Below are 10,757 nucleotides of genomic sequence, written 5' to 3'. Positions count from 1 at the left end.
CAAATTGTATAATAGATATTGGGAAATGGGACAAAAAATGTTCAAATGAGAAGAGGGGGTGCTGGGGATTTAGCTCAGAGGCACAGCCCCTGCCTGGCAAGCACAAGGTCTTGAGTTCAATTCCTGGTACCAGAAAACAAACAAACAAACAAACAAATAAGAACGGGGAGGGGGTGGGAAGGAAAGAAGGTACAAGAAAAAAAAGGAATAGAAGGAAAAATGGAAACAAAGCACTTTATTCATTTATTTATTTTTGGTACTGGGAATAGAACACACAACCTCACCCTTGTCAGGAAGGCATTGTGCCACTGAACTATATCCCTGGCCCAACAAAGTGTTTATAAGTAAGGAGGCGAAGAGGGGCTAAAGGGACAGGAGGAGAATGGAGAAGAATGAAGAAGCAAGATACATCATGTGCTGGGGATATAGCTTAGTGGCACAGCACCTGCCTGGCAACTGGAAAGTCCTGAGTTCAATTCCTGGTGCAAAAAAAGAGATATCTGTCATGTACAGGTACAAACTCCCTATGACAAATGTTATCCTTATGTATATCTAAAATGTACCAATAAATTATTTTAAAATGCAAAAATGTCTACAGCCATACAACCCTGAATGTGCCCGATCTTGTCTAAAATGCAAAAAAAAAGAATAAGCCCATCATTCAAATTGGAGACACTTGCCACATGTCCCTTCCCTGACCCTACAAAGTCTGTGGAGCGAGTCCAGATGATGTCTTAGGTCTTACATTACTTAGCAACATGGCTCAAATGGATTTAGATCAAAGCAAGAATTTAATGACTGACATATCTGAAGAGTTCAGAGATTATTCTGCAATAGAATCAACCCAGTTCAGGTATAGCTGGTTCCAGACAGTCAAACAGTGTCATCAATGGTTTCTGCTAAGATGTGGATGAGGTCTGTACCTCAGTTTCATGTGCTGGGTGCTTGGCCCCCAGTGTGTTGATGTTGAGAGGTGGTATAGCAGTTAAGAGGTGGAACCTAATAGAGTTGGTTAAGTGACTGGGGGCAGTGCCCCTAAAAGGGATTAAGGCAGTTCTTGTGGGACCCCCAGTTAGTTCCCACAAAAGGGATAGTTATAAAAAAATGAGCATGGCTCTTCTCTACTCTTTGGCTCCCTCTCTCACCACGTGGTCTCTTCTTGCATGCACTTTCTCCATGGTACCCTCTGCCATGAGATTACATGGTCAAATAGCAAATTCTCGTCAGTTCCTGAACCATATTGTGTGGATTTTCAACCTCCAAAGCTGTAGCCGCATCAAGCAATTTTTAAATAAGTGATCCAACCTCAGATATTTTGTTCTGATAATAGAAAATGAACCAATATAGCCTTTTTCCATCTCTTGGCCCCATTTTGTTTTGTGTTGGTTTTATTCCAAGAGAGGCTCTCTGCATGTGATGACAGAACAACTGCATGTATGAGCAACCTCAGCATAAATAAAGGCCTGGTACCAAACATTCCCAGAAAAATTCCTGGATTATGTTACAGCCCTGCCTAAGTCTTGACCCATCTCTGAAACAACCACTGTGTCCAGGAAAATGGAGACCTTGACTTGGCCAGCCTTCACCATGTGCCATCCCTAAGATGAGCACAGTCAGTGCCCCTAAACCAGGTGGAGAAATTTACCCATGGGTCTTTTACCCATGGCATAATGTCAGAAATATGAGTACACAATGAACATAAGTATGTGTTCAATAGCAGTTCAATGAATTGCAGGCACTCTGTGCATTCTAATCACTTAGTCCAGGGTATTTTCCACAGCTATAAAATACTTGTGCAATGAATCAGTAGTTAGTTTCTCTGGGGATAGAAATTATATCTGATCACTGTTTGTATCATCAGCAAAGTGCACATTAAGTATCCAGTTAATGCTTGTTAGATAAGCAAATATTTGAGTGAATGAGCTCCAATTTCTACTGCTGGGGAGATCCAATCTCCATCATCTCTAGGCTCCCATGTCAAGTTCGGTAATCTCTAGCCTCTAAGGACCAAGGCATCTCCAGCTAGAGAGATGCTCTTCACCTGTTCCCCAGAGAATGTCCAGAGGATGGGTACATGGTGATAAAATAGTGGGTTTTAATATAACAGAAACGCAAGAAGGAGACAAATGGGGGGCTGGGGATTTAGCTCAGCAGCAAAGCGCCTGCCTGGCAAGCGCAAGGTTGTGAGTTCGGTTCCCGGTACCGGAAAAAAACCAAAAACCAAAAAAAAAAAAAAAAAAAAAAAAAAGAAGGAGACAAATGAGTTCACTCGAAGTTCATGTCTCTCTTATTATGGAGTAAAGTGGAAAAAGAGAAGAAAGTTTTCATGAATAATGCTGCTTATTAAAATGCTGCTCTCTCTGATGATGATTAAGATAGATGCAGCATCATACTGACTTTCAGAGGGAGTGGGAGTATAGCTGACAATTTTCCCATCAGAGTTTTTCATGAAGAAGGAGCAACTCCCAGGTCCCCTCACGTCCCACCTCCTGCTCTAGCCTTCCTTTCCTGCAGTGCTTCTGGCTGCTACAAGGCACTGGGGGAGGAATTCATCAGGGGCTGACAAGTGGCAAATGACATTAGCTTTCAACTATATGAAAGGATTTGAACACAGCAGGGATGCTGCCTTATTCCCCTCTCTCTGTTTCCAGCCCCTGTGCCTAACAATAGTGCTTGGACACGGGCAGGCACGTGATCCTGTGAGTCATCCTATGGGGGCATCTGTCATTTATATCTGTCCCACATCCATTTCCTCTTCTATTATCAAATTTTTTTTTTATTTTGGAGACCTTTCACTTACCTAAAGCTATGTGGTTCTTGGGATTAAATGAACTAATTTTGTAAAATTCTTAAAATATTTCTTTGCTCAATGGATATTAGTTATCTTGATAGTTAATATGATATTATATTATTATAATTCATGAAACACCATAAAATAAGATAACATAAACAAATTTTCAGAGTGAATGAAGGAGCTCTTTTAAGTTAAACCTTTATAACCAATGTTTTAAAGAACTAAATAAGCTGAGAATTAAGGATAAAATCAAGATTTTAAAGGAAGTAGAACCAAATGACAAAGACATACAGACACATCCATATGCTTAATTTGAGCATGGATCTGAGAGATCCAATTTTTTCACTAAAAAGAGCTCTCAAAATAGGCCAAAGATTACAAAGAAAAATGTTAAAGAAAAAATACAAGAAAATTTCCCAGTTGTGAAAAACATTATTCAGTTTAAAAGATATTCTTCCTACTCTAGTGCTGAGAATAAAAATGAAAAAAAAAAAAAATCAAACAGAGACATATCATCATTATGTTTTAAAACACCAAGGGTAAAGAGAAAAATTTTAAATGCGTTAAAAGAGAAAAACAGAATGTAATGTACAAATGTAATATATCTGTGTGATATTTAAATTTCTCAACAATGATTTCAAAATTCTGAGTAATAATGGTTTTCAGATTAGAATTTTATCCCTATTCAAACAATAGGTAAAGTAGGAGGGGGAGTCTCAATTCTTTTTCAAATCTACAAGTTCTTAAAGGGCCACAGGACAATGTGTTGCACTAAAATGAAAGAATAACCCAGAAGACAGCAAAATAAAGTTCCTAAGCAAGGGATACAGACAGACAGTGGAGGAAAGGTAATTTCCAGAGTGGCTTTGAAGAGAAGTCCCTAATGGTGGCTGGAAAGTAGCCTAAGCATGGAAGCAGATAGTAGACAAACCAAAAGGCTGAAGTTTCTTTGAAAATATTTCACAGGTTGTCTCTGGGCACTCTGATTGTGCCAAATTTTTAGTGTAGGCATTAGGTGCATTATCTTTTTCTTGGCAAAGATTCTCACCAGATTTGCAAAGCCGAATTTAACAGTAATGGTTGAGAACTATTGAGACCAAGAGTTGAACGGAATGTGGAATAAAGATTTGTGGGTATCTGTTTACAACCGCCTGCTGCTAGTGACTGTGGAGAAGAGAAGTGGTGTGCTACCAGGTCAGGTGTGTGGCAGGGCAGCTTCCATGGTAGTAAAGGTGTATCTGATAAGGATGAACTACACCTCAAGCACTCAAAATACACCTGAAATGACTTGAGTTGTGCCCGAGGAAGCCCGTATCATCCTAGAAAGCTTTTTCCTGCAAAGCAATGCCTATTTGAAATCTGAATCCCCATGGCTTCTGTTTACGGGTCCTGAGGTTATCTTTCTGGACTAAAAAGTGGATCTGAAGCATAAGGAGGCTTTAGACCTACTAGTTAAATAGGACTCTGCATCAGTGATTGCTGTTCCTCTAGTAAACTTTCAGGTTCAGGAAGCAATGCGGTGAGATAACCCAGAATTTGATCAATTTGTATTTGGATATTCTGGCTCTCTCATACACTAATTTTCTGGCCTTAAGAATTATTATAGCCTGTTTGAATCTAAGTCATTTTGTATTTAATATAAAAAACATGGCATGTAATAGGTATTTCATCATAAATAGGTTTGGATTGAAGGGGAAATTCCATAGGAACAAAATGTAGAACTTAATTCCAGAGGAGACAGAGAAGGTGAAGAGGAAATTTCCATGGGAAATGCCATGCTTCTAATGAGATTATCAAATCTTTAATGCATAAAAGAAATTATAGACATTTTTTTAGAGCAGTTTTAAATTCACAAGAAAACTGAATAAAAGGCACATTAACTTTCCACTGATCCCTTGCCCTCTCAAACACATAACCTCTTCCTTTGTCAACATCTCTCCCAGGATGGTGTTTTTCACAGATGATAAACCTGCACTGACACATCATTACCACCCAAAGTCTACAGTTTATATTAGGATACTCTTGATAGTGCACATTATATAAGGTTTGGAAAATGTGCAATGATATTTATCCACCATTGTAATGTCACACAGAATAGTTTCACTGTCCAAACTATCTCTGATAATCCAGCTATTAATTTTCCTCTCCCTCCAACCTTTGGCAACCACCGTTATTTTAACTCTCTTCCTAGTTTTGCCTTTTCCAGAATGGATAGCTGGAATTATACAGAGTGTAGCCTTTTCAGACTGGCTTCTTTCACTTAGCCATATGCTTTTAAGGATCATATGTTTTCAGGGCTCATTTTCTTTTAGTAATGAGTGAGATTCTATTGTCTGTGGTAAAAGTAGAAATCATTTCCATATGTATGCATATGTCAAAACATTAAGTTGTACCACTTAAATATGTAGAATTAAAAAACAAAACAGTATTTCCTTGTCTGGATGTTCCACGTGCATCCATTCACCTGCTGAAAGATAAAGCTTCTATTGAATTAAATAAAATGTCTATGGCATAGTGAAGTGGAATCAGCAGTTGGCCATATTCCAGATCACTTGGAAGCCAACAGATAAGTAAATTAATCCATTGTCATACCAATGCGCTCAAATGGTAGTTCTTAAATCTTTAAAGTTAAAACACCCATGCCTTACAAGATTAAAAAAATATGTTGGAGGTTCTAGGATATTAGCTTAGAGAATCACAATACACTATGTCTACCAAATATAATCACTGACGAGCTCCATCTCCCCACCCCTCAGTTGATTTACTTGTGTAGGATAGCTATGCTCAGATCTTATCCTAGAAATGCATCCCGTTCTTCTTCCTCACCTCTAATTACTTTTAATGACAATACCAGTTTATTTGGTGCTTAGTTTTCTCTGAAGACCTCAAATGCTAAGCAAATGGTAAGTCTTGAAAAAAATCAGACTGTTTTGTCTTGGTTTGCTGAAGTCCAAAGTGAACAGAACTTCAGAATTTACATCCTTAAATTATGTTTTTGTTTTCTTTTTCTGGACTTAACCTAGACCTCAAGGGGAATCCCTCTCTCTCTCTCTCTCTCTCTCTCTCTCTCTCTCTCTCTCTCTTTTTCCTTCATCTCTGTGTGTGTCTTTCTCTGTCTTTCTCTAAGACAACAAGTGAAATAGAAGCAAACTTGAATTTCATAAAACCAGTGATCACAGTATCCTCCAAATCCCATTTCATCCAGCTGGAGTCTCTAATCTAAATTGGGCCCTAGATGTGAGATTGTTTTACCCAGTTCACAATGCATGCTTGCTGGTCTCTCTCTACATTGGCTCAGTTGTTACTAACATTGTTGGGGTCTGATTCTGTCTTGCTGGTTCTTTACATCTTGGTGTCTGGCTCTCTGTCCCTCCATGACTCTCTCTTTTTGTCTGTCTGCTCTTCTCTTGCTATCTCTCTCTACTTGAGACAGCAAGTAATAAGACTGACAGTAAAAGGAAGAGTTGATTAGATTGACAATAAAAGGAAGAAGAGGGAGGGACAGAGACAGTCAGTTCTCTGAAACTATATACCAGTGTGTACTGCTGAACAGTAAGTGAGATCAATATGCATCCTTGGAAAAAGGTGTTCTGGTCCATGTACTACTCTCCCTCTCCCATTGTCTCTTTCTGTAGAGCTTGTCATACAAAGTCAATTTTAAGAGCACAGTCTTAGGCAAAACCACTCAAGCTTGAAATCCCTTCTGATTTGGTCCTCAGTTTCCCTACCTAAAAACACGCTTAGAAGTGTTCCTGGAAGGTGCCAAGCATATTGTAATCATTCACTGTCAATATTGCCCACGTTTTTGTAGTGAGCTTCCTCAAGTGGTCCTGGGACTAGCAAATACTCTATGGTCTGAACGAGGAAATAAATATACAGATTGTACAATTGGCTGTCTGATTTGTCTTTGCATCTTCTGTGATATTTCAGAGGATTTCAGGGTATACACATGGCATGATTTGATTTGCATAATCCTTTGGCTGCTGCTAACCATGACATCTATGAATGCAAAAATTTTAAGGAGAGAAAGAAAAAGACAATACAAGGGAGAACATAAAAGAGAAAAAGGGTAAGAATTAAAGAAAGGATAGTAAAAGAGTTTATAAGATTGACAGTAAAAGGAAGAAGAGGGAGGGAGAGAGACATTTTGAGTTCTGTGAAATTATATACCGATGTTTCCTGCTGCACAGTAACTGAGATCAACATGCATCCTTGGAAAAAGATGTCCTGGTCCATATTATTGTTCTTTAAAATGAAGTGCACCAAATGTGAGCCTATTACCCGTTTAATTCAGTCTTGGAAGAAGTCATCATGCTATTTCAGGCCTCAGTTTCCACTTGACAAACTGCCTTTATAAGTAAAAGTGTAGCTCCATGTGGCAAAGATTTGGCTCCTTAGCAACTGAAAAAAGTTATGCAAAAAAGGTAAAACAGAGCACATAGTGTTTCAGACTTAAAGGGGAGAGATAGTCAAGCATTTAATTTGGAAGCAAACAAAATCAACCTCCAACGAATCCATGCCATGCCATCTGCAATCAATATGCATCATTACTGTTACGCAGATGGCTGGGTTCTGGGAGAGTTCCAAGCCAGTGGTTTTCAACCTTAGCTGCACACCATATTCATCTGAAAGCTTTGAAAAACCTGAATGCCTAGGATGCACCTCAGATCAAATAATAGTGAGACCCAGCCATCATTAGTTTTAAAGCTACCCAGGTAACTCCACTGTGTAGGTAAGGTTGCCAAACTTTGATCTTGAGTAACTGTGTAAATCAAGTGAGTGGTTTTTTTTTTTTTTTTTTTTTTAGTTCTGTAAAGTAACTGGAGGCAAGGAGGCTCAAGAAATAACTGCACCTTTTGGATAATTAAGGTAACAAATAATTCAATGACTGTCAGAAGACTATGAAAACTCCATCTGTTTCGGGTGAAGTAGGTAATCAAATAATATTCTTCAAAAATGACTACCTAATCCCCTGACATGTGGTTTGCCCCAAGCATTTGATGGCTTTGGTTTGCTGGTGCCTATATATAACCATCCACTGCCAGTGACTGTGCAGGAGAGGAGTGATGTGGTGCCAGGTCAGGTGTATGGCAAGGCGACATCTCTGGGAGAGAGTAAATCTGCTAAGACAGGAACTGTACCTCAAGCATTCAAAATACACCTGCTATGAGTTGAGCTGTACCTCCTATCATATGTCCAAGCCCTACAGTCTTCATATGATCTTATTTGGAATTAAGGTTATTGCAGATATAATTGGTTAAGGTGGAGTAGGGCCAACCCTACTCCCATATGACAGGTTCTTTATAAAAAGGGAATATTTGGGCACATAGACATGAATACGTGGAGAACATGGAAAAGAAAACAAAAATTTCATCTCCTGTGAAGATGAAAACAAAGATTAGGGTGATATTAAAGAGGAAAAGGAACACCAAAGAGTTGTGGTAAACCACCAGGTGCTGACAGAGGAAGAAGAACAGATTCCTACCTCAGATCCCTCAAAAGGAATCAACCCTACAAATGATGCCTTGATTTTGGACTCCCAACCTCCAGAACTTTGGCAATAAATTCATATTTTTAAGCTACCCAGTAAGTGATATGCTAGTGCAGCTCTAGAAATCTAAAACAACACCCCAGCTGGTTTGGTGAGTCTTGGGCCTTGGGATGATAAGCCTGAACCAGTCAGCTGCTCCAGTTCCAAATCTGACACCAAATCCATCACGTGAATGGCCTGTTCCTCCTCACCATACCCACTCGCAGAAAGATTGAAATACACCAAGAATGGCTGACTTCATGAGTGTGTACTGTTGCTTAGGACCCTACTTCTGCTTTGATTCTCTGTTACTGTCACTTTTAAATTCTTAATAATTTTTGAAGCAGGCCCCAGCATTTGCACTTTGCACTGGGCTCCACAGATCTTTAATTGATCTTGTCTCCAAACCTTCCACCAACTTGCCTTTCTCCAGTCAGATCCCATCTATTTCCTGGTAGAAATTTCTCATATCTGATCTATGTCAACCTCTTCTTGCTCCTAGTGATTGTATGGACTTTTCCCTTTTAATAATATTGTTTTTGTTATATGTAGTAGCTTGAGGTGTGAAGGGATGACAGTGTTGACTGTCTAATCAAGTATTCCATTTTGAATAGGACTTTCCTGCTTATTAGGCTGTCAGTCCTGTTAGGAATGGTGACTAGAGAATGGGCAGTAGCTTATGAAAGGGCATGTATTAGTTAGGATTCTTTAAAGGAACAGAATCAGTAGAAATTATATGTATAATTGTGCAAAGGGATTTGTTAGGTAGGCTTACAGATCAGGGCAGGAGAGTCCACAGTGGCTGTCAGCAGGTGGGAAAGTGGGTGGACCCAGTTACTGCTCAGCCCAAGCAAACAGGAGGTGCAGAACAAGAGGGATCAAAGATGCAGCACAGTCCAAGGTCAAAAGCCTGGAAACTGACTGTAGAGTGGCTGGTGCAAGTATGCATAGATGGCCAGCAGCAACAGTGAAGACTGGAGCTCCCTCAAAATAGGGACCCTGCCTTCTTTTCTAAAACCCTTCCATCCTGTCCAGGCTATAAGTCTATTGGTTGGTTCTACTCACATCTGGGGAAGGCTATTTGTTGGTTCCCCTACGTGTCAGTCATCTACGGATATGTCCAAAACTGTGCTCCATTAATCTGGTTAGCATTTATTAATCCATGAGAGTTGACATACAGTGATTAATGGTCACAGACTGTGTAAGTCATGCCATGGACAGTTCAGCTTTGGAGCTCAGGTGGCCGCCTCTTACTCAGAGTCACAAGGAGAACCACACCCTTAGGACTCAGGGTATTTGGCTAGGTCTGGGTCATAATAGCATAGTATTCTGTTAATGTGATTATTTTATTACACCCTCCCTGGAAACCCTGGTAGAGCTTCCCATTATCCTCAGGATAGTGTGACAAATTAGATCACTGTTGTCCCTCTTTACTTCCTCCCTGAATTATAAATGAGGCACACACATCCATTCCACAGCACCTACAGTGTGTCCAACTGTGGACAGAGTAACTTTCCCTACTCCACTGATGTTGAGTTAACCATGTGACTTGCTGTAGCCAATGGGATTTGGCTGGGACTGTCAATGTGCCAGTTCCAGTGGAGGTGAAGAAACATTGGTACTTCTGCTTACCTCTTGCATATCTGCCATCTGCCATGAAAAAGACACCTCTAGGCAGAAGCTGGTCCAGGGAGAACAGGAAGACAGGTGGAGCAGACCCAATGCCTGGCCTGAATTCAAACTTTGTAGATCCCAGCCAAGTCCAGAAGAGTCATTACCTCTTCACAAATCCATCAGCAACACTTAAATGCTTGATATATAGCCAGCAAGTTTGGGGAGTGTTTATTATACAGAATGACTATAGCAAAAGCCAACTGGTGCAGAACAATATAATTTCCTTAACAGGCTCTCACGGTCTTTTCTGGCTTGGCCACTTTTTATCTATTCAGCCCTATTTTTCCACACTAACCCTCTTTTTTCTCCTTCCACACTCAGTTCTTCAAATGTACCCTGTTCTTATCTTTGAGCCAATCATACCTTCTCTCCTCCAGTCCCCACCCCATGACCTCTTTGCTTGGCTACATCTCCTCCTTATTCTTTAGGCCTGTGCCTAAGTCTCATTACCACCAATTAATTTTCCTTATAATTTATCAGGAAACACTAATGGTCCCTGTAGTGTCTTTCCCTTGCAGTGTGTTTATGACAGTACTGTGTCATTGCTAGTGTGCCTGGGAAATGTATGGAGATGTTTATTTGCACTTCACTTCCAGTGCCATAGCAGAATCAGTACAAATGAGAGATAATGATTCTTTGCCTTCATACTGACTCCCACTCAGCTCTCCAGTAGTCCATAGGGCTCTTGCCTTCCATTTGGGCCATTTTAAAGGAAAGGAAGAGTCTATTTTTTTGCTTTGTGAAATCCTAAGCCTTCTG

The sequence above is a fragment of the Chinchilla lanigera genome, unplaced genomic scaffold (genome assembly GCF_000276665.1).
Source record: "Chinchilla lanigera isolate Chin_1 unplaced genomic scaffold, ChiLan1.0 scaffold00041, whole genome shotgun sequence".
NCBI classification, from domain to species: domain Eukaryota; kingdom Metazoa; phylum Chordata; class Mammalia; order Rodentia; family Chinchillidae; genus Chinchilla; species Chinchilla lanigera.
Note: the sequence above shows the minus strand (reverse complement) of the source record.